The sequence below is a fragment of the Python bivittatus genome, unplaced genomic scaffold, assembly GCF_059951505.1.
Source record: "Python bivittatus isolate LINGU-HERP-01145 unplaced genomic scaffold, Pbiv_v1 ctg000220_np1212, whole genome shotgun sequence".
Taxonomy (NCBI): Eukaryota; Metazoa; Chordata; class Lepidosauria; order Squamata; family Pythonidae; genus Python; species Python bivittatus.
In genome coordinates, this window is record NW_028277048.1 from 17,080,061 (window position 1) to 17,101,264 (window position 21,204).

The window sequence follows — 21,204 nt, forward strand, 5'->3', positions numbered from 1 at the left end:
TTAAAGGAGACTTGTATAGTGATGCCTAAGTGTTTTCTTATTCTTTTTAAGCAATATCTTCCAATTTGGCACAATTAAGGGTGTCGTTTTTCCCCAAGGACTACAGTTAAGATGAAATAGAGAAGACAAAACTGTATATGGGCAAAACTGAGTTGGTCACGTAGGCTACGTTTGGGCAGTTTTTAGGGAACCTGAGGGATTTATTTATTTATTTTTATAACCTTATTGTAAAATTAAGCATTGCTTCTTGTCATGGATATTGCCATAAATATAGCCCCCCAACCCCCATTTTTTTTTCATTTTCTAAAATCGTCTAGCTCTTCTTTTTTTTTAATAAAAACTTTATTATATTATATAGAAAGTACAGTTAAAAATACAAAGAGAGTACAGCAAAGAAAGAAGATAGAACTAAAGGAAAAAAGACAAAAACTAAAATAGTGAGAATAGATAAAAAAATAAAACAGAAGGTGACTTCCGACTATCTCCAATACAGATAGAGATACAAATTAAAAGAAAATTAATCTCTTACCACTAATTAATCCAAGTTCACATTATTTCTATCAACACAAACCATCTAATCATTAAACCCCACAATCAAAGCCTCATTTTTTCCCCACACAAGCATGTCATCTAAGAAGGATTGCCATGAGGAGACAAATTTAGAAACAGTATTATCTCTTATTAATGCTGTAAACTTCGCCATTTGAGCCAAATCCATTAATTTAATGATCCATTCTTCCACTGTAAGTATTTGTGGATCCTTCCATCTTTGCACATATAATAGTCTTGCAGCCATGGTCATGTATAAAAGCAAAGTTCCATATTGTTTCTCCAGTTCTTTCTCCATCAAACCCAATAAAAACAGTTCTGGGATTTTTTGAATGCTCACTTTAAGAATCTTTTGAGGAGCAATACATATCTGATCCCAGAATTTTTTAGCCTTTTCACAGGTCCACCAAAGAGGATAAAAGGTTCCTTCACCCTGCAAACATTTCCAACAAACATTTGTTATACCAGCATACATTTTTGATAACTTATCAGGAGTTGAGTACCAACGATACATTATTTTATAAAAATTTTCTTTTAAGTTATAATTCAATGTACATTTCAAACCTTTATTCCACATATTTTCCCATTGTTCCAACATAATATTGTATCTGAGGTTTTTAGCCCATTTGATCATGCATTCCTTGTAAAATTGTCCAGCTCTTCAAAGTGATGCAGATGAATTTTCTGGGGGAAGGAGGGCCGATACACACCGATGTAGCCGTGAGGAGATTTGATGACAGGAAGAGTTGGACGTTATTTGCATGATAAACCTACATCTGGATTTGATGACCATTCCATCTTAATTTTAAAAAGCGGTTTCCCTGTTTCATTTGTGTTCCTTTTTACCCTTAGGGAATGCAGGTTAAATTAGCATCATGTAATGCAGACGAAGAATTGGGATCGATCGATATGGAGTGGCTCAAGGTCTCCTCTTCCTTGGATGCAGTTCCGGCTCCCTTTTCTCTAGCTACCCTGGTGGAGGCTGTTAGGCAGAAACAGCAGCAACTCATCTGTATTGCTTCAATTAGTAAACCTGCTGGAAGGGGTGTCTGCAGGGTGGGGTCAAAAAAGTCAAGATGGTGGCCACCTCGGTGCAATCAAAGCTCTGCTTCTTTTTTATGTGTGTTGCATTGGCCAATGGGTGGAGCTTTGTTGTGCCACTGTGGTGGCCATCTTGACTTTTTTGACCACACCCTCCAGACACCCCTGCCTGCTTGAATTTGTAACTAAAACCTTTGCCAGGTCTCCTCTTCCCACTCTTCTTTCTTTCTCCACCCCTCCTCCTTTTGTGGGGAAGCTTTTTGATGGTCAGCTTCCACGCTATTGATCCTTTTGTGATCATTTTCAGCAGGATCGTCACATTTAGTTAGTTGCAGCACAAAGACAAGGACAAGTCTAACCCCCCGGTAGTGCCGTGAGCTGCTCTACCAAACCAACAGGGTAAAAAAGCCTCAAAGAACTCTACATCATGAGAATGAATTCAGGTCCAAAAGTTGCAGCCGTTTTATTTTTCAGGGACCCTTCTTTCCACCCCCAGTAAGTGAAACCATCTTGCTGGTTGCAATTGCTACTTTATTTGGCCTAAAATTAACATGGCTCCTTTACCTTCAACAGTTACCAGTGGCAGATGGGTATCCAACAGGCAGAGCTTTTCATACCCTAGAACTTCACCAGTTTCATGTCTGCCTTTTTAAAAAAACAGAGCAGCTCCACGTGATCACGAGCTGACCCTTAGCAAGTGATAAAAACGCTTCCCTGAGTTGGCGTCTTCCAGATGTGCACATTCTCAGCAGCATGGGTAATCTGCAGGAGGGCAGGTTGGGGAAGAGAGATTGTCGGGGGCTGTGATAAGTCACGCTTCTCTCCTTGCCATGAAAAACTTCATCGGTTAAACTTCCTCCCATCACTGACTCTTTCTTGCTCTCTGTTCAGCTCTTAGCTCCCTCCGTGAAGTTGCTTCAAGGACAGGGGCTGTCCCTTTGCGTGACCTCTCTGCTTTCTTCTCAGCCTGAACGACAGGAGGAAAGATGCATGCCCCAGCAGAGCTGAGCACAACTGGAGGAAGTGTCTGATCAACGATTTTACTGCTTCTTTGAACTGGGAAAAGAAACTCAAGGCTCTTCTACTCTTCCCTTGTCCAGGGGATCGCTCTGTCCCCAGCAGCTCTTACAACCTGGTGTGCAAAAGGGTGGAACGTGGTAAGTCCTCCTAGTAACTCTGAGGCTCTTTGTTTTTATTTGCAAGGCATGGAAAGATTTTGTCTCACATTGTATACTAGCCGGGGAGAAGTGAATGCCACTGCTGTTTGCTGGGGGTTTGCTTTTGTACTTTTTAAGGGCACCACTGTGTGAGAAAACCAAAAATGAATTTTTGACAGTATTTTTTTTCTTCTAAAAGAACTCCACCAATACCCTGCGAAGGGCTACACGCTCACTGCAGCTAATGGCACGTCCACACTGGCCAGTAGCTGGCAGTCACACAGTGGGGTCCATATAAGGAAGGGAAGCACATTCTGATGAATGACAAGTTTACTGTAATACTCTCTTGCTCGCTCACACGCTTGCTCGCTTTCTCTCTCTCCCCCACACACACTTTCCCTTCCTCTTGGCACGTCACGTTTTTCAACTCTGGTGTTTAAGAATGTCTGAGGTTTCAGGCACAGTGTAAGCACCCTTATATTTAAAGAATATATGAATATTTTTAAAGAATTACTTGTCTTCCCAACTCTGTAAATGCCTGATTTCTAAAAGGGCCCTCCGTGCTTAAAAGATATATGTCCACCTGCAGTAAGACATACAACGACATACACTCCACATTAGTACGAGTGGGAAGAGACTGATCTGAATCTGATTTGTAGCAGACTTACAGTGCACATCATTCCCACTTCCAGTTATTTAACAAGAGCAATCGACCCAAATTTTAAATGATTTTGCTGAGATTAAGGAAATTGGAAAGATTCTGAGTCCTGGTCCTCAGAACAAATTCATGGTTCAGAATTATCTGATTTTAAGCGTCAATCTTTTGTACCAAGCTCTGGGTGGTGGATCTCAACAATTGTTGAAAAACACTCAAGCAACATCTCCAAGTCCGAATCCTGCCCTGCAGTTTCCTCTTTGGCTACTGGAGAGGAGAATTTGCTCTCACATTCCTAGGTGTATAAATTAAAAGGGTAGCCTAGTGGACATACTAATTCTGAACCTCTTCATACAAACCCTAGGTGTTTGTGCTACTTATAATAATCAAATCCTCATTATCTCTGGGATATCTTCAATTTCACGAATGTATAGTACTCTTGATGAATAAAGTGCTTTATTTGTCTTTCCGACAAATTTCATTTTAAATGAATTTATTTCATTTTAAATTAGGACTTAGTTATTTAACAATTTGCAAATGAGGCATTGTCTCGTTGTGGCCATCTAATAAAGTGGAATACATTTATCAAAACATCTGGGTCCAAATCCAATTTTTGCTATAATGCGCCGTATATGCTGTAGTTACAACACTTTTGAAATAAGTTGCTTTAGTATTCTTTCTCATTAGATGGGATCGCTTTCCAATCAGCTACGAAGTTATCTTCTATGGTGTGTGTGTGTGTGTCTGCAAATACAATCCTATACTCTAAATTTGCTGTGGTTTTCCTGTCATTTTTCAAAGGTCTCATTTGAAAAAAAGCTATGATTGTTTTCACAATTAAACTGGATGTTTATATTTCCTGTATCTATTCTTTCAACGCTAAGCCTGCATCAGCAGTTCTTTAACTTCGCTGTACTACGTTTTACGGAACACACAAAAGGCTCAATGACCACCTTTGTCCACTAAAATCCCAATCCATCAACGCTCTGATAGTGCAGCGGGAAACTCGTGCAGCTGGAGGCGGGACTGTGTATTTTTACTAACTGGCAGTAGAAATTTCAAGCTGTTGTTCTATTTTAAGTTTTAAAATGTGAAGTGAGAAGCAGATCTTTTCTTTGGAAATACCCAGATCCTATGTTTATTTTATTGCTTATTTTTTTGCTCAGAATTAATCTAATACAACCCAGTGGCTCCTTTCTAGTTCTATGGTGTCTTTTAGTATTTGGAAGCACAATTGTTTTCCCTTTGAAAAAAGAGAGGTGGAAGAGGAGGAAAAACACATGTCTAGCCCTGTTAGCTGCAGAGAAATATTTGATCCATTTTTTATTATGGGGTTGAACCTCAGGAGGAAAGTATGTTTGGAGAGGTGATGGAGCTCATGTTTCTTCCCATGGCATCTCCACTTCCTCTGTAGCTTCTACTGTGTCAGATAGCAAGATGTTGCTATATCTCCGTTTGATTAAAGGAAGAATATAAAGCATATTGATTCCAATAGGTCCATTATCCACAATATATTCTAGTCCACGCAGTTGGGTTAGGCAGACCTAAACTTGTTTGTTGCTATTATTGGGATGACATCACCTCAAGATCCTCGACCTAAGTAGGTGAAGGCTCTTTTGAGTTAGATGCAGCTCCTGGGAAATTCATAGAGGCATCCGCATAGCATTTGGGGCCACTGCATGGCCTTCTTCCAGGACGTTATTTTTAAATTCTTCATTTATCCTACAGCCGTGGGATTTCCTGAAGGTATCCTATCCACGTACTACTAACCATGTCTAACCCTGCTTAATGCTTAAGTTTGGCTAAATGCTTTTCCCTGCAGTGACCCACTGACTAGAGACTTCTGCAAATCATGTTGTACATGATACATGATTCAGTTTAATTAATTAGTTACCGATTGCTATTAGGTTTTATTGGGTCTTGTTTATCTATTATTTCTATTGTAAAGTGGTCACTTGGTTAGTATTGCACTATTCACTTAGAATTAGAGTGGCCTAGGTTTCTGACTACTTTGCATTTGTACACTCTAATTTAATTGATATTTCTTTTACTAATCTGTGCTTAGTTCTTAAGTGTGATATAAATGATTACTATTATTACCGTAGAAGGCACTGTTGCTTAAGCATGCAAATTTCTTATTCTTATTCTTATTCTTATTCTTATTCTTATTATTGACATATCTCTTCGGTTTAAACACAGAGTGTCTCTGAACATTAAACTTCATTTTTAGTATTGGAATTGAGCAGTTCTTTTACAGTGAACAGAAGTTTACTTCTGGTTACCCCAAGTTCTCTAAATTTCAGTGAAATGTTATTGCTGTTAAATAACTGAGAGTCAGAGAGCTTACCTACTGAAAATCACCAGCCTGTTACTCATAGATCCAGATGTATTCTTTTCATCATCCCTATTTTCCAGGGGAAATTTTAAGTAAATGTTGAACAGGATCCTGTCTCGCAAAAGTATTTTAGGTACAGCCTTTGTTGCATAATGCGATAGAACCAAAACTCGCTCCCCAAACTTAGCCTGCCTCTTTTGCCTGAGATAATTCATGTAAAAGTAAAAATAATTTGAATGTATGATTTATATATATATTTGCATTTTATAGACCAGGCGAGGGAATGGGAAAGAATTATGACTTTCATCTAAGCAATTGCTGAGGAATTTAAAACAGCAAATCAAACTGATTCAATTTTGCAAGCAAATGCAACCGATGTTGGGCTTTCCCCACTGCCCTTAATCACAGCCTTCTTTCTCCCATGTCCCCATCAGTTGCCTTCATCGAACTCCAGCCTATGTGTGAGGCAGCCTTTAGTCATCCTTAGCTGTACTGATATTAAAACAGGGTTTTCTCCCTTCAGCGAAAGCACCGTGACTCAGTTGCCCCAGAAGAAGCTGGGGCATGTGCGTACCCATTTCTGGGCAGGGAGGGAGGCTGAGGCCCAGAGGGTCTACTTTTCCATGGCAGGGGCTGATCTTTGGAACAGCCTCTTGGCTGAGATCAGCCAGGCCTCCTTGAGTCGTCCTTTCGGAAGATGCTCGAAGGCAGAGCTTTTCCTGGGAGCCTTTGGGGAGAGAGCAGCCACCATCGGGACTGTTTTCTTCTTGTTCTCGTTTTATTTTTGGCACTTGCTGTTGCTCTGAGGTTTGGAGAATTGTTCTTCATTGATATTTTACTGTGGACATTTTATGTGACCTATTTATGTGTGTTAACCCCTGGAATCCTAGCCAGTTGTGATAGGAAGCAAGTCAAATAAATAATTCCAACAACAGCAGTGAGGTGTGTAAAAGCTGTTGCGTCTCACCACCATTACACGGAGGCAAAATTGAGGGACCAGTAGCCATTGTGATCAGAGAGGCACTCCTTTAGGCTGAAGGGGGCATATCCTTCTTCCCTCTCAGCCTCATCTGTTTCCATCTTGTTTTCACCTTCTCTGAGAGAAGAGCCAACGAGGGCTCCTGCACCTTCTCTCAGAGCTAGTCTGGCCCACCCAGCACATCCCTCCTTGTCTTTCTAGTCAGGTGGAGCTGCCTTCTTGAGAGGGCTGTGTAGATATTCCTCCCCAGTGCACAGCGGTAGGGCCGCATTTCTGATAAGTCAACGGGTGACTGTGTGGAAAACAGGTGGGAACAAGCAGGAAAAGCCTAGGAAAAGCATTCAGAAAGGAAGGGTAAGATCTAAAGAAAAGAAACGACAGAGAACAAGGTGGAGGGCGACGTAGAGCAAATAAAGACAAATCTCGCAAAAGAGACATATACTTTTTTTTCAAGGGATAATGATATACTGAAAAAAGGGAGGGCAGCAAAGCCAGAGAATTTGCTAATCGCTTTGCTTGCCATGCACTGAATGTCAGAATAAGGGCAGCACATCAGAGCGAAAGCAGGAGAAAGATCCACAATGGGAGAAGCTATGGGTACAGGGGTCTCATGGAAAGCCTCTCAGATGGACTCCTATCCCAACATTGGTCATCTGTTAAAGAGCTAGCGGCTACATTTGAGAGTGCAACCTGTTCTGGTGCCCAGGCTTGCACATACAATCAGCTCTTGGGGAAAAGGAGGCAGCAGGACTTTATGTTAGCACTACTTAGTAAATCTGGGCTGCAAAACTCCAGATGACCACTAAGTGGCCACAGAGAGTATCTCTTTGCTCCCATCCAGTGGTACCTAGTCAATCTGTCTGCCACATTCTTGCAGCCCACTTCTGTCATCAACGTTTTGCAGCACACTGTGGCCAGATTTGGTTTTTGTAAAGACTGAAAGAAGAGGCACTGGCCCTGTGCAATTCCTGCAGAACACGTTTCGGTGCTCTGGCCAAATCCTATGCAGGTTCCTGATAAATGTGGATTGAGCAATCTTCTGAAGGAGGGCTAGACCTATGTTGTTCAGATTGATTTAAAGTAGCCAATGGATGAAATTGCGATTGGCCCACACGTAATAACAAACTAGTATCCCTAACCTCTAGCACCACCAAAGCCAGAAAGGAATGGGCAAAATGGCACAGAGCATCAGATGCTGCAAACTGTGTTGCTAGTTCTGTCACCATTGGGCGCAGTACAGGTTTAGTACTGCTATTTCTGCTGTAAGGGGTTTTATATGGCGATATTTTTATTGATTTCACTGCTTGTATTATTTTGGAGGACTTTTGCATGAACACAACCAGACTCACCAAAGCTTCTGGATCCAGTATCATGCAGCTCGGTCTGTTACTTATGTCATCTTTGGTGGGATAGCTGTGCCATTTTGCCCATTCCTTTCTGGCTTTGGTGGTGCTAGAGGTTAGGGATATTACTTTGTTATTATGTGTGGGCCAATCGCAATTTCATCCATTGGCTACTTTGGGGTGTCAGCTTTGTTTGACTAGCTAAGCAAGAGACTGCAAAAGTAGACTTTCAAAGACAAAAACGTTCTGTTAAGTAGATTTATTGTAGAAAAACTAAGACGCCATTATGAAAGAATTCCAGCAAATGCTGTGTATTAAAAGCAAGCCCCACTTACAGTGAAGTTAATGTTCAGTTTCCTGCACTTCTTTCTTCTAGAAGCCATTCTCTTTTGGACAGAAAGAACAGTTTGTCTCTTGTCTGGCCTGGTATCAGGCTGTTTGTCACTGTGTAAAACAGTTTGAAAACTGTAAAAACTGGCTCTCACATGTGGTGCTGCCAGCCACGGGGACAGAAAAGGACTTTGAGGCCGCTTGCTGCCAACATTAACATTGCAGCAATACTCGAGGGCAGAGCTCACTCATTATTGACCCTATTTCACCATACCCACATCTATGCTGTGAGTAGGTCAGCCTGGCTATTCCTGAACAAGGGCGTAGCACTCTTTTGAAACAGTGCTGAACCTATGTTCAAAAGTAGCCTGTCAAAGGTAACAGGGCACAGGCACAGAGGAGGCACATGCAGTAAAGCGGGATGGATAGGTGCCTTAACAGGTAGCTCACCCATTGTCATAATGATTTGTTCAGTTGCTCCACCCCACTTGCTCTAGGTTAGGGAGAGCGATTGGTAGGTGCTTTCCTACCAGTAGCAGGGGGAGAGGAAATGAGTCCCCTGGAATCTACCAATCCCTTTCCTTAATTTGGCCCATGGAATGTAAGAAATGACAGTGCCCTACATCAGCCTTGTTGCTGTTGCAGGAAAGGGACCAGCCATGCGGGCTAATCTGGATTTTTGCAGCCCAGATGTTGTAGCCCTGCCCCATGATCAGGTTTGTTGAAGGCATGGAGAAGGAGTGGGTGGCAAGGGGGAGCCTGTAGGGTCAAAAAAAAAAAAAAAAAAAAGGCAAGGAGAGGGAAGTAGCTTTGCAGTGCAAGTCCCACTTGTACAAAAGTAGGGACTTGCTTTTTTAACATCCCTCCCCCCCCCCCAGGTGTTGCTGCCCTTGTTCCCACAGGTCCAAGATAAGTGCTTTCACCTCTTTCATTATATTTATACCACTACCTACAGACCTTGTATTCCCTGGCAGTCCCATTCGAGACTAACCAGAACCAGCCCCGCTTAACAACTCTGACAAGGTCAGTCAGCAATATTGTCAGCATGCAATACCTGCCTTGTCATATTTACCAACAGGGACTTGTCCCAGTCTTTTGAGGGATTCTGATAGAATCAGGGTTTGCTGGATTATTTCATTTATTTAAAACTGGGAACACAAAGGTGCATGAAATATTGCACTTTGAATGGTCACCTGGACAATGTCCAATCTGTCCCTGCTGTCTTCAGAGTCAATGAAGTACCAGGAGGTACTTAGAACAGAAAGACAGAGATGTGATTTGAATCTCTGGAAGCAAAAGAAAGAAAAAGAAGAAAAAGAAAAAGAAAGTTAGCAACTTTGCCAAAGGGGGGAATAAACCAGAGAAGATATATTGTGAATGCGAAAATGAAGAGGTTCCAAATGTGTTGTTGTTGTTCAGTCGTTAAGTCGTGTCCGACTCTTCGTGGCCCCATGAACCCTATCGCGCCAGGCCTTCCTGTCCTTCGCTGCCTCCCTGAGTTTGCTCAGTTTCATGCTCATTGCTTCAGTGATGCTATCTAACCATCTCACCCTCTGCCGTCCTCTTCTCCTTTTGCCTTCCATCTTCCCCAGCATCAGGGTCTTTTCCAGAGAGTCCTCTCTTCGCATTAGGTGACCAAAGTATCTGAGCTTGAGCTTCATTAGCAATCCTTCCAATGAGCAATCAGGGTTGATTTCCTTTAAGATTGACTGGTTTGACCTCCTAGCAGTCCAGGGGACTCTTAAGAGTCTTCTCCAGCACCACAGTTCAAAGGCGTCAATCCAAATATGTACAGGCAGCAGAAACCACCTAGTTGCGTTATGATGCATTATTTATTGAGAACTGCTGTAAGAAAAGTAAAATAACCTTTTTTTCAAGACCAGATATGTATCGGAGGCTCTTATCATTATGTGTCAGTTCTGGGGAAAGATAGAAAGGGGTATGTCCAAAAAATCAGCTAAGGTGCTAACCAATCACAGCATCCTTCCTCGTTTTATCATCCTGATTTTGAATTGACAGGATGATTAAATGGATGAAGTGGGAGATGTGTTCTTTTGATCTTGAAGCAGGTGGTGACAGAAGGTGGAAACCCAGAATTACTGCTCTATTTCCCATTCTCTACTCCCTGAGAACCGTGACTCTGAAATTGCCAGGGACCAAACGCATCAGCATGATGGGAAACATAAGCCCTACGACTTCATTACTCCCCTCCCTTCTCTATAAAACCACTTCATACAAAACAAGTATGATGAGTAACTAATGTCTGATTAAAAACAAGATGCTGCTGAAGAGAGAAGAATATTTCACAGAGGAAATGTCCTGATTTTTCACATTACATCACCACGTGCAGCTAAGCGAGTCTGTCTTTTTCTAAGACAGCAAGTTCGTTTTTGAAAACTGTCATTTTGATCATTTAGTCAAGGTAAGCCAAACAGACAAACTCAACAAATCCCAAATATTATTCCAAAGAAATGGTCAGCTTGTCAGGAAAGAGAGTTCTTTCCATACCCCAAACACCTTGCCAAATAGACCCAGTTGGGTACAGCATCTTTAGAAGGACTGGTCACTCACTACCACCTCTTTATTGCTCCACTTTTAACAGAAGTGGATCCTGTTGTGTCCTTACTATCAGTCAAACAAAAGACACTTGAATCAGGATCTGGAGGTTTTCTTCTGTTGCTTCCTTTACTGAAATTTCTAGAAGACCTAACTCCAGGGACCCTTCAAGAATGAGAACATATACAAACAAGCCAATGTAATCAAGCCGCCATGTAAGATCACAGACCAACTTAATCAACCAATAATAGCAATAACTCAATTCCCTGCAGCCTTCCTACCAAGGGGAAGACCTATTATATTTACAGGTCTAGGCACTAAGGTGGGTTTTTTATGCAAACAGGGTAACATCTGTCCCCCCAAACAGGAATGCCCAAAGTGTCCAATGGTATTGATGACTGTGGAACAACCATCGGTGTCTATTTTGGGAATAGGTGCTATTGGTAGTAACTAAATAATTGCAGTTGAGTCTCCAACCATGTTAGGCACAGTGCCTTCTTTCTGTATCTCTGTTCCCTTTAGCCAGTCACTATGTCATCTCCAAAAGTTATCACAAGCAATCGCTACAGTATGAGGAAAAAACCCTCTCGTTCTTCTGCTTGTTCATGTGCACTTCCTGCTACTGTCTCTTACTAATGCAGATCATCGACTGGACGAGTGTTGTGTCTCAGTGAGACATGATTGCCCAATAGCTGATGTTTGATTTGTGGTATGCCCTGTATTGTGACATGCTAATAGAAAATTTCTAAGCTTTTGATCCAATGTGATATTTTCTCCAGACATTGCTCACAAAGCATTCTTGAAGCTCTGAACAAATCTTTCAGCCAATCCATTTGTAGCCACATAATACAGAGCTGAAATGATGTCTGATCCCATTCTTTTTCAGGAATGTCTCAAATGGTTCAGCTGCAGAGTGTGGTACATTGTCGTTTACTAATTGTTTGGAAACATTTGTTCTCACAAAGAGATATCTTGATACACCTTTAGCATGTGTGGCTGTTCTTGAAGTCTTTGGAAACATCTACAGCCATTTTAAACATTCCTTCACCACCATGGAAAAACTTAAAGCCATAAATGCTTCTGCAGAGTCCTCCTAAGGATGAAGGATGGAATGCTGCTGGTTTTGGCATCTTTTGGACATGGTAGCAACTTGGGCCACTCAGCACAAGCTGTTCAATTTGTTGGTTGGCCACCAAACAAAACCAGGAGCTAGTGCCTTAATCTTTACGATTTCAGGATGTGTAATACTTAAGCTTCCAGCTTGGACATTAAGAAGACTTTCAGTCCCCACCTAATACAGTAGCCATCAATACAACAGCTTTCTGTAGTCTGCAGATGGACAATTGTGGCTGATAATCCATGAGAAGGATAAGCTCCCTTATGTAGAAGTACTGGATGAAAGGTTTAGCTCCCCCTATCAAGCTCTGTACTTCGCCTTTGTGCATAATTCTTTTCTACAGCTATGAGCGTGATGCAAAAGCTATGAGGTGTTCACTGCTGGCCTTCATGACATATCACATCACCGTTGCAGCCGTGCAATAGCACGAGGCACCACAAGCCAATTTTACTAGTAAGTGAGACATCATGTGTGATCATTATATCTGAGATCACTATTTCCTTTACTTCTTTTTTGGCCTCCCCCACCCCTGAAGTAAGCATACAAGGGGTATATCATGGCAACTAAATTTGGCAGAAATCAACAACAACAAAAAAACCAACAAGAGACAAATGCTGAAAAAGATTGCAACTGTGAGGTACCCTGTGGCCTTGGAGCATTCATGATTGTTCGAATTGTCTCTGCCCACTTGTGTAGGCTTTGTGTATCAGTGACTGCAATATGTAATACTAGTTTTAAAGAACTCACATTAGTTGTGCCATGCTCAAAAGCCAGATTCCACCAATCTCTGCAGCATTTCCTTGAAGTTTTGCAGAGGCATCTAATTTCTGCCACAACCACGGAGCTCTGGAGACAACCTTGGAGCACTTGGGTGGCTTTCAGCCATACTGGTGCAGATGCTTCTCCAGAAAAGAAGTGTGTTATAATGCTATAACCCTTTCTGTGTGTTTATGGCGAGAAACACCTTGGAATCTTCTTCTGCTTCCATCCATAAGCCTTTGCTAGCTCTGCTTTAATGAAATGTTTTCTCCCAGTAAAGTTGGCAAATATGTCAATTCCATGCAGATGATATCGCTCAGCCTATAATAGTGAATTAATAGTAACTTTAAAATCCTGGCAATTCTGTACTTTATAGCTACAGGAACTCTTGGGGTAGCCCATGGCTACAATCGACTTTTGAAAGAATCACCTCAGCTTCTATCCAGTCAGGTCAGCCACTACCTTTTGGCATATGGCATATGGAACTGGGTGTGCCTTGTGAAACTTGGGTGAGGCATTTTCCAGTCACACTATTTTACTTTTGATGTGCTTGAGTGTGCCAATGCCACCCTGGAACATAGGCACAGGATCATCGAATACCTTTTTCAGTTTACTCTCAGTCACCTCCATGAGGGGGAGTGTAATAGGCAGTGTAACTCCAATCCAGCAGCCGTTTCTTATGGCAGTCAGGGCCCCAGGGCGCTGGTTCACTTGTTTGCACAGCACACTAGTCCAACAGACCTTGCCGATCATTGTATTTTACAGTTACAGATATTGCTGCAATGAAAACAAGCTGTTCTCCAGAGTAAGTTTGTAACTGCATTTTGGATGTCTTGTTTTTAGAAAAAGTTGTTAAATTCACACCGTGCTACAACTGATTCAACCCAAGCAGTGCCCAATTGCTCTGATACAGTTTTGCCATTCACTTTTGGTGTAAGCCACACTGTATTTCTAGTCTCGCTTTACCTCTCAGGCTATTGATTTCCATCTTGCTATTCCTGTTTCATTTTCATTATCAGATTCCTACCTGTAAGGGCATTCCAGCACTCCTGTTGAGTAATGGTTAGCTGGTGTCTTTTTAGCAAATGGGTTGCTTTTCCCTGAGCAACAGTCTCTGCTAACGTGTCCAATTTTACTGCCTCTTCTGCAGATTTCTTTCAGCTCTGCGCTGAGCTGATGTGTACGTAGACCTTGGGTGCAATGCTAGCACAGTACATTTTGACCCTTGACTCTCTGTTTGCAAGTTTCTTCACATTTGCTTTTATTCTATCTGGAGGCCTATAATATCTCTCGCGGCATTTGGCATGGAGACAGCAATACCAAGAGCACCCTTAAAAGCTAAATCTGCCTCTGCTAAGAGTCGTTCTTGAATACGTTCTTTCAGAAGGTCACAGACTCATCTTGTCCCTCAATGCAGCCTTTAGCCCTTTGTCAAATTTGCAACATTCAGGCAACTTTTTAAGTTCAGCTTTATGTGTTGCCATGGACTCTCCCTCTTTCCATTGGTGCTTATGAGAACTGAACTGCTCTTCAATCACTCATGGCTTTACTCATTCTGGAAAGCTGAGTGGAGAGGATTTCCATGAGGTGGTGACCCTTCTTCATAAGCTGAATGCTCTGTATCCCACAACACTTGGCAAACCCTGCTGGCCTTCTGGAAGGCTCTTAAGACATGGTTTTGGTATTGCACCTAGGGATCCAGTGGTGGTATGGAGCCTATCAGTGAGTTGTATTGGTAGCAATTGTAGCGATTGTACTCTCCCACAAATTAAGGTTTAAACTGTTTTAATTGGTTTTTAATGGTTTTCATTTTAATTGTTTTGTTTTGAATTGTGTGAGCTGCCCAGAGTCATGTATGTGAGATGGGCGGCTATATAAATCAAATGAATGCATGAATGAATGGATGAATGAAGCAGGCATCTCTTTTTCAAGTATTTGTCACAAATGTTCAACTCTTTCCATATATAATGTGCAGTCATCTGTGGCCCTATCAAATCCATTCCTGTTCTCAGTAAAGCTAGTCATCCTGCTGGACTCTTTCCCAGGGTTTTTTTTTATTGGTTTACTGCCCTTCCGGAGATAAGGCAATACTTGAGAGCCTTTTTCCTTTTAATGATCCCAGCTTCATCCACAGTTTGTGCCTTTTCCATTTAGCAAGCAAAAGGCAGGTGAGTCAGGATTCAGGCTTCCTGCAGCTTGCTTTACAGAAACATTTAGCAGAACTAATTCCAGTGAGTCTGCAAGAGGAATAGCATATAAAGGCAGGCCAAGGACATGAAGCAAAAATACAAAATTGCAGGCATGCTTAATCTTTTTAAAAAATTTATATTTATTGAAGATTGTACATAGCGTAAAAGAAAAAGAAAAGAAAGAAAAAAGAAGAAGAAAAGAGGTGCAAGAAAAGAAAAAGAAAAAAGTCTAAAGTGAAGAAATATAATGACTTCCAAGCTTCTCTTCAACTGATATTAATTAACAAACCTATGGTCTCCCCTCCCTCTTAACTCTTCCCAAAATCCCTTCAACTCTTCATTTAATTCTCATCTGTTTCAATCATTCAATCCATAGATCATCGTTTCACTTTTTTCTTCTTTTAGCAAAAATTCCATAAAAGATTTCCAGTCTTTTAAAAAAGTACTTGCTGTTTTAAGCCTGACCGGCAGGCATGCTTAATCAACCAATAATAACGATTCCCAATACACTACAGATTCCAGTTTAATGAGCCAATTAGAGCAGCTGGTGGCAATTTAGCAATTTGGCTAGGATCTCCCATTCAATGGGTGAGATGTCTGCCTTCCTCCTATACATACAGTGACCACGCGTCCTGTATTATACAGGACAGTCCTTTATTTCAGAAAGCTGTCCTTTAGATTAATGTAATTTAATTATTTATTTTCTTGGTTTTGCTCTTGAACTTTCCTTTGTAAAGCAAAGTTATGAACATAAACAATTCGCTTTTTTTTTTTTAATCCTTAGGAACCTCTTTCCGATTTGCTCCTTTTCCGATTTGTCCTTTATTTTTTGGCCAAGAAAATATGGTCACTGTACCTATGCTGTATCCCTTAGGAACAAAGTAGGCAATGAAATGTTTAGGAGCAGCTGAGAATGTCAGACTACGTATTCAGCCTCTGGTTCAAAGCATAAGAAGGTATTGATTTCCAGTATGGCTTCTAGCCTTTCATGGTTCCAGTGGCTCTTCCTCTGATGACATGGGCATGCTATAGGGCAGTGTTGTCCAAACTTGGCCACTTTAAGATGAGTGGACTTCAACTCCCAGAATTCCCCAGCCAGCCTGTTTCAGTTTTCCGAATGTGTGTCCTGATGTAGCTATTTACTCACACAAGAAGGAAGTATCACCAGGTGTGGAGTAACTTCAAGGTTTGTTGGGTGTAATACATCTTTTGGGGGGTTAGGGGTAAGGGGAAGCTGGACCCTTCAGGGCAGCTTCATGAGGATGGACCATGCTTAGTAGGAACAAAACGCTGACAGATTATTGAAGAGGGAGGGGGAGAAAATGGTTCCCGTTAGGCTTAAGATCTAGGACAGAAACAGTTCACCATTTGATGTACACGCCTTCTACGAATGGAGCTTAGCGCTGCTCCTGATTTAGTCAAAAGGGCAACACCCAGACCCAAGAAACACACTGGTGTGTGATGTCATCCCAATGTTTGACAAAGCACATCCATTTGTTCACTCACTGAAGCATTCCTTTTAAAGGATTAAATCCTCAAGAGGCAAACAATCATCCTAAAACAGCCCAATTGAGTTAGAATCTTTTCAGTCACCGTCCTGAACCTCACAAACACCAGATGTGCTGACCCTACAAGAGCTTCCAAATTTCTCAGCCAGCATGAGAACTGAGAGCTGACTCATCCTATCTTGAGGGTGCTTGATTAGACTACTTTTTAAAAAATGAGATGCAATTCAGGAAGTGCTATCTATGAAAGCTGGTGAGATGTTAAAGGATTTATAGGATGCTTAAATACTATTCTTTTCAAAGATGGGTAAAAAAAATGCAGGCAATGTGTGTTTGTGCTTTGTAACTAGTAGCAGAAAATCTGAGCTAATCCCGGGTGGAGGGGCAGGACAAGGAAGGGCAGAACAAACCTTTTGTTGAGCGAAATGTTCTTTATAACATTACATGCATCATAGTCCATCTATGATACCTCACTGGCCGTTGAATAATAAATTAACCTTATCGACTCTCTTTTTTCTAATGATGTGTGTGTTTTTCTCTCAGGTCCTTTAATCTGTAGGCTCTGTTAAAGAGTCATTGTTTTAAATATTCCTATCCTACTTTTCTGCCCAAAACACTATTACCAAACTGGAGTCTGTAGTATCTCTGTAACAAAATAATCTTGTCTATGTTTATTTGAAAAGAAAAAAAAAACTCTTTTCATCAAAGGTGAGATAACTTAATGTAATTTTGCCAAGATAAATACAGAAAGTTAGTGATTCTTAAAGGACCATTTGAAAGTGGTTCTTTACTGGTATTTTAACCTAGAACCACACAAAACTATATATGTGGTTATAGTTTGTATCTGAAATTAATGCACAGTATATACAAACAACAATAACAGTTCTATTTTCAGATTTGAAAGAAAAAACTGTCACATATTGAGTCTTCTTGGCCTGGAAATATCTTCACACCCTCTGTTTTTGATGCCACAGCAGGTGTGTGCTGTGGTAGCGTCTGTTACTACCCACTAACCTCAAGCAAAACACTTATCAGAAAGCCAATGCAACGGAAATTAACCCTAAAAGCCGTTTTAGCTGAGCTTTTAGGGATGTGTTTAAAGAGACATCAGGACCACGCAGTGCTTGACTTCCAAAACTGGGCAAGCTAAAAGATTTCTGTACTACTTCGGACGAATTAAATCCCCATTGCTCCCTTATTATTTGCTAAGTGGCAGAAGGACAGCAGTTTCAGTGATGAAATGTGTCTTTCTTTTCTAATGACAACTGCACTGTCATGCCGTTGTGAAGACACATCCTTCATAAGTAAAAAAAAAAAAAAAAGGATTAGGACAAAAAAGAACTTCTGCTTGTTCTCTTTCTCCTTGCTGCCATATGTATATACCAATGTCTAAACGGTGCTTTGCTGATTCACTTGGTCAAAAACCAAGTTTTAGAATCCAGAGCTTTGATTTAATTCTTTTTTCTTTGCAACTGACATCCTTTGTTTGCTCACTCTGTAAAGAGAATCCACATAATCTCTGGTGTTGTATGGTTCTATGACACTTTCAAGTTTCCTGTTTCTTTCATCTTTATTTAGAGGATTTCTTTATCTTTAAACGATATTTTTGCAGATTGAACCTATTGTATTGTTTCCTGTTGAGTAGGGTGGGGCAGGAAAAGTGAGCAATGGCTGTTAAATCATTTCTTTTACACTTGCACATTTACCTGTGAATAAGGCTTAGGAAATACAGTGAGAATTAACTTCTGAGGAAGCTTTCGTAAGAGTTGAGCTGTTAATTGCCCCAATCATATTTTACTTCCAAAAGAGGTTGGAGAAGAATGATTGAATTGTGCTGCCTTCTGATTAGTAGTCAGACAACTACTTACACTCCTTTGGAAACACAACAGTGTTGGGAGAAATAGAAGCAGTGGTTGTTGGGACTGCGCTTTGCAAATCCTCCTATGAGGTATAGAGGAGACTACATTGTGGAATGGAAAGCTGTTAAATTCATGTTGGTCAAACAGTTCTTACCTCTGACGCTCTTCTATATTGAAATGCTAACTGTTCTTAAAGGCTATGTCCCCAGATAAGATTCATCTTATCCCCAGCCCATCACATTTTATGAGATGGGTGGCTATATAAATATGATGCAATAAATCAATAAATCACAGAAGCAGTTTACATCTGTGTTTTGCTGTTTCAGTTTGGTGTTTCCCTCTTCTCCTGGCACCGTGGAGAAAATCTACAGTGCTTCATTAATGATGCTGGTGATGACATTCAGTATTCAGGGGCTGGCATCGCTTTGGTCCATGTTGGCCACTTTAGGATGGTGCAGGCACGCCCCCTCCTTTCTCCTTGCCTGGCACTGCCCTCCATGGCCATTTTGGCTAGAAGGGACTAGATACCTGCCTTCTGCAGCCATCTCAGATCATCTGGGTGAGACTGGGTAAGAAATACAAATCTGATTCCTGTTCCCATGAGAAACTGACCATTTGAGATCATCCTCATTTTAAAATTTCCAGAACTTTTTCTGCTATGTATGGGCTGAAAAGGGAATCTTTCTTCTTGATTAGCTCATTGTTAATGGTATTTTCAAAACTTTTGAAAAGTTATGAAATAAATATATATACTTTGTCAAAAATAGCTGAATGGCCATACACTGAGGTAGAATATTTATTACGTTCTCTGGGCCAGGTGGATGGCTGACCTCAGAACCCTGTGGTTTTGAGTATGCTAGACAAAGTTTTTTCTAAAAGGTTAAATCAACAATACAGTGTCATTGACAATTTTAAAACTTAACTAAATTAAATATAGATAATTCATATAAAATCTGAGATAAATTCTAAGCAATCTATGGTTTCAGACTTTTAAAAATGTGAACTATATTTCCTATGATTTTAAAATGAGATCTATTTATCAAAAGATTTTTTTTTCAGATTTATTGGACCACTCACTGGCTGTTTGGTTACCCTCCTTAAATTGGAGATGTAATAAATTTGAAGCCATGTTAATATGAACGGTTTGGTTGCCTTGCAGTGGTTAAATATTCTTATGGTGAATCAGGTGCTTGGAAAGAAATTACCAGTTAAACATGCGAACATTCTGTTAAACTATATTCCAAAAATTTAAAATTCCTCAATGAAGAATTTTTTATATATTGTGCCTGGACTGTTGCTAAAAAGATCATGATGTGTTTCTAGAGAGAGATTTGTGTACCAGTTGCCAAAAGGCTGAACAATCTGGCAACCCTTTGACTCAGCTCCTCCTTCGGTGTAAAGCAGTGTTGTCCAAACTTGGCCACTTTAAGATGAGTGGACTTCAACTCCCAGAATTCCCCAGCCAGCATGGCTGGCTGGGGAATTCTGGGAGTTAGTCCACTCATCTTAAAGTGGCCAAGTTTGGACCACACTGGTGTAAAAGAAAGACTGGCCGATACGATCCCATGTACTCAAGGTTCAATTTATTGTTTAAAAATAGAACTGTAGCAATGTTCACAGAGTTGTAATTATGGCTATTGAACTTAAATGTCTTTGGTTGTTGTTTTTTTTTAATTTCCTCTTTTACAACTTGTACTCCTATGTTTCGTTTCTCTTCTGTTTTGTAGTCATAGTAAAGCAATGAAACAATACTTTTTAAAAATTGCCACTGCACTATGTGGCTGAGCTAATTCTTTTTCAAGGAAAGAAATGGGTGTGTTGAAGTAATTTTGTAGTGCAGTTCTTGAGGAATGAGAGAAGTTTTCCTTTCCAACCAGCAGCTTGAAGTTATGGAGGCAGTTCCAGAAATTTTTTCTATTAATAGGACTTGTGGATCCCAGGAGAAGGACTCTAAATACAGTGTAGTCCCTGAGCATATGCAGAATACAATTCCCTTACTAATAAATTTGGGGTTTGATGAGATTATAATTTTGTAACAAACCTTTTATTTAGCATGTGCATCCCTGCAGTTCAAATACTGTAAAAGATTTGGATAGTGTTTTACAGCATTCCTCATAAAACAGGGAAAGGGAACACTTTCCTGGTTGAGTATTGGAAACTGTGAAGAGAGGCCAACGCAACAGATGATAATTGTGGAGTCCTTGGTGCTCTCTAAGCTTGGTTGTTTGCTTGCAGACGTTTCATTACCCGACTAGGTAACATTTTCAGTGCTACTAGATGTTATCTACTCAGGAAATTAAATGTCTGCAGGAAAACAACAAGCTCAGAGAACCCCAAAGACTCCATGGTTCAACCCTGAGCTACAGATATTCTCTTCTATTGATGATAATTGTATCTGCTAAGGGCTTAAATAAGTCTGTTACTCTTAAAAGGGTGCCCTGTGGTTATTTTCAGAAAAATGCAGAATTTTTGCAGTGAAGAGGAGATTCTCAGAAATTTAACCTAGTGAATATTTTAGTTGCTTTGATTTTATTTCATTTTTTCCTAGTTTTACTTATTTAAGTTATGCGAGAGTCATTTTAAGTGTGCATGTACTTCTGGCTTGGTTTTTCATTTTGTTTTGCTTCTGTTTTGTTGAATGTTGAGCAATGATTTAGCTAACTTTTATCTGTGAAAAAAATCATCACTTATTTCCAAAAATACTTTGAGTAGAAACAGTTAGGGTGGAGCATTTTTAGCTTTGATTTTCTTTGAGCCCAGGCATAAGAATAACTTTCCATGATACTTCCTAAGAAAATGACTTGAAGGGGCAAGTCGTTCTCTTGTTTCA

The 21,204-nt window shown here is 40.5% G+C and overlaps 1 protein-coding gene across 3 annotated transcripts in view; it reads left to right on the plus strand.

Moving 5' to 3' along the window:
* Positions 1–2,291: 2,291 nt before the first annotated feature.
* Positions 2,292–21,204, plus strand: part of ITGB7 (integrin subunit beta 7) — a 44,896-nt gene continuing 25,983 nt past the window's right edge. For 2 of the 3 annotated variants that reach the window (XM_088137993.1, XM_088137994.1), the window contains exon 1: positions 2,337–2,747. The gene's annotated coding sequence lies outside the window, so the exon portion shown is untranslated. Of the gene's footprint in view, positions 2,748–21,204 lie in introns of all 3 variants that reach the window. The other variant, XM_025171218.2, reaches the window with a different exon arrangement.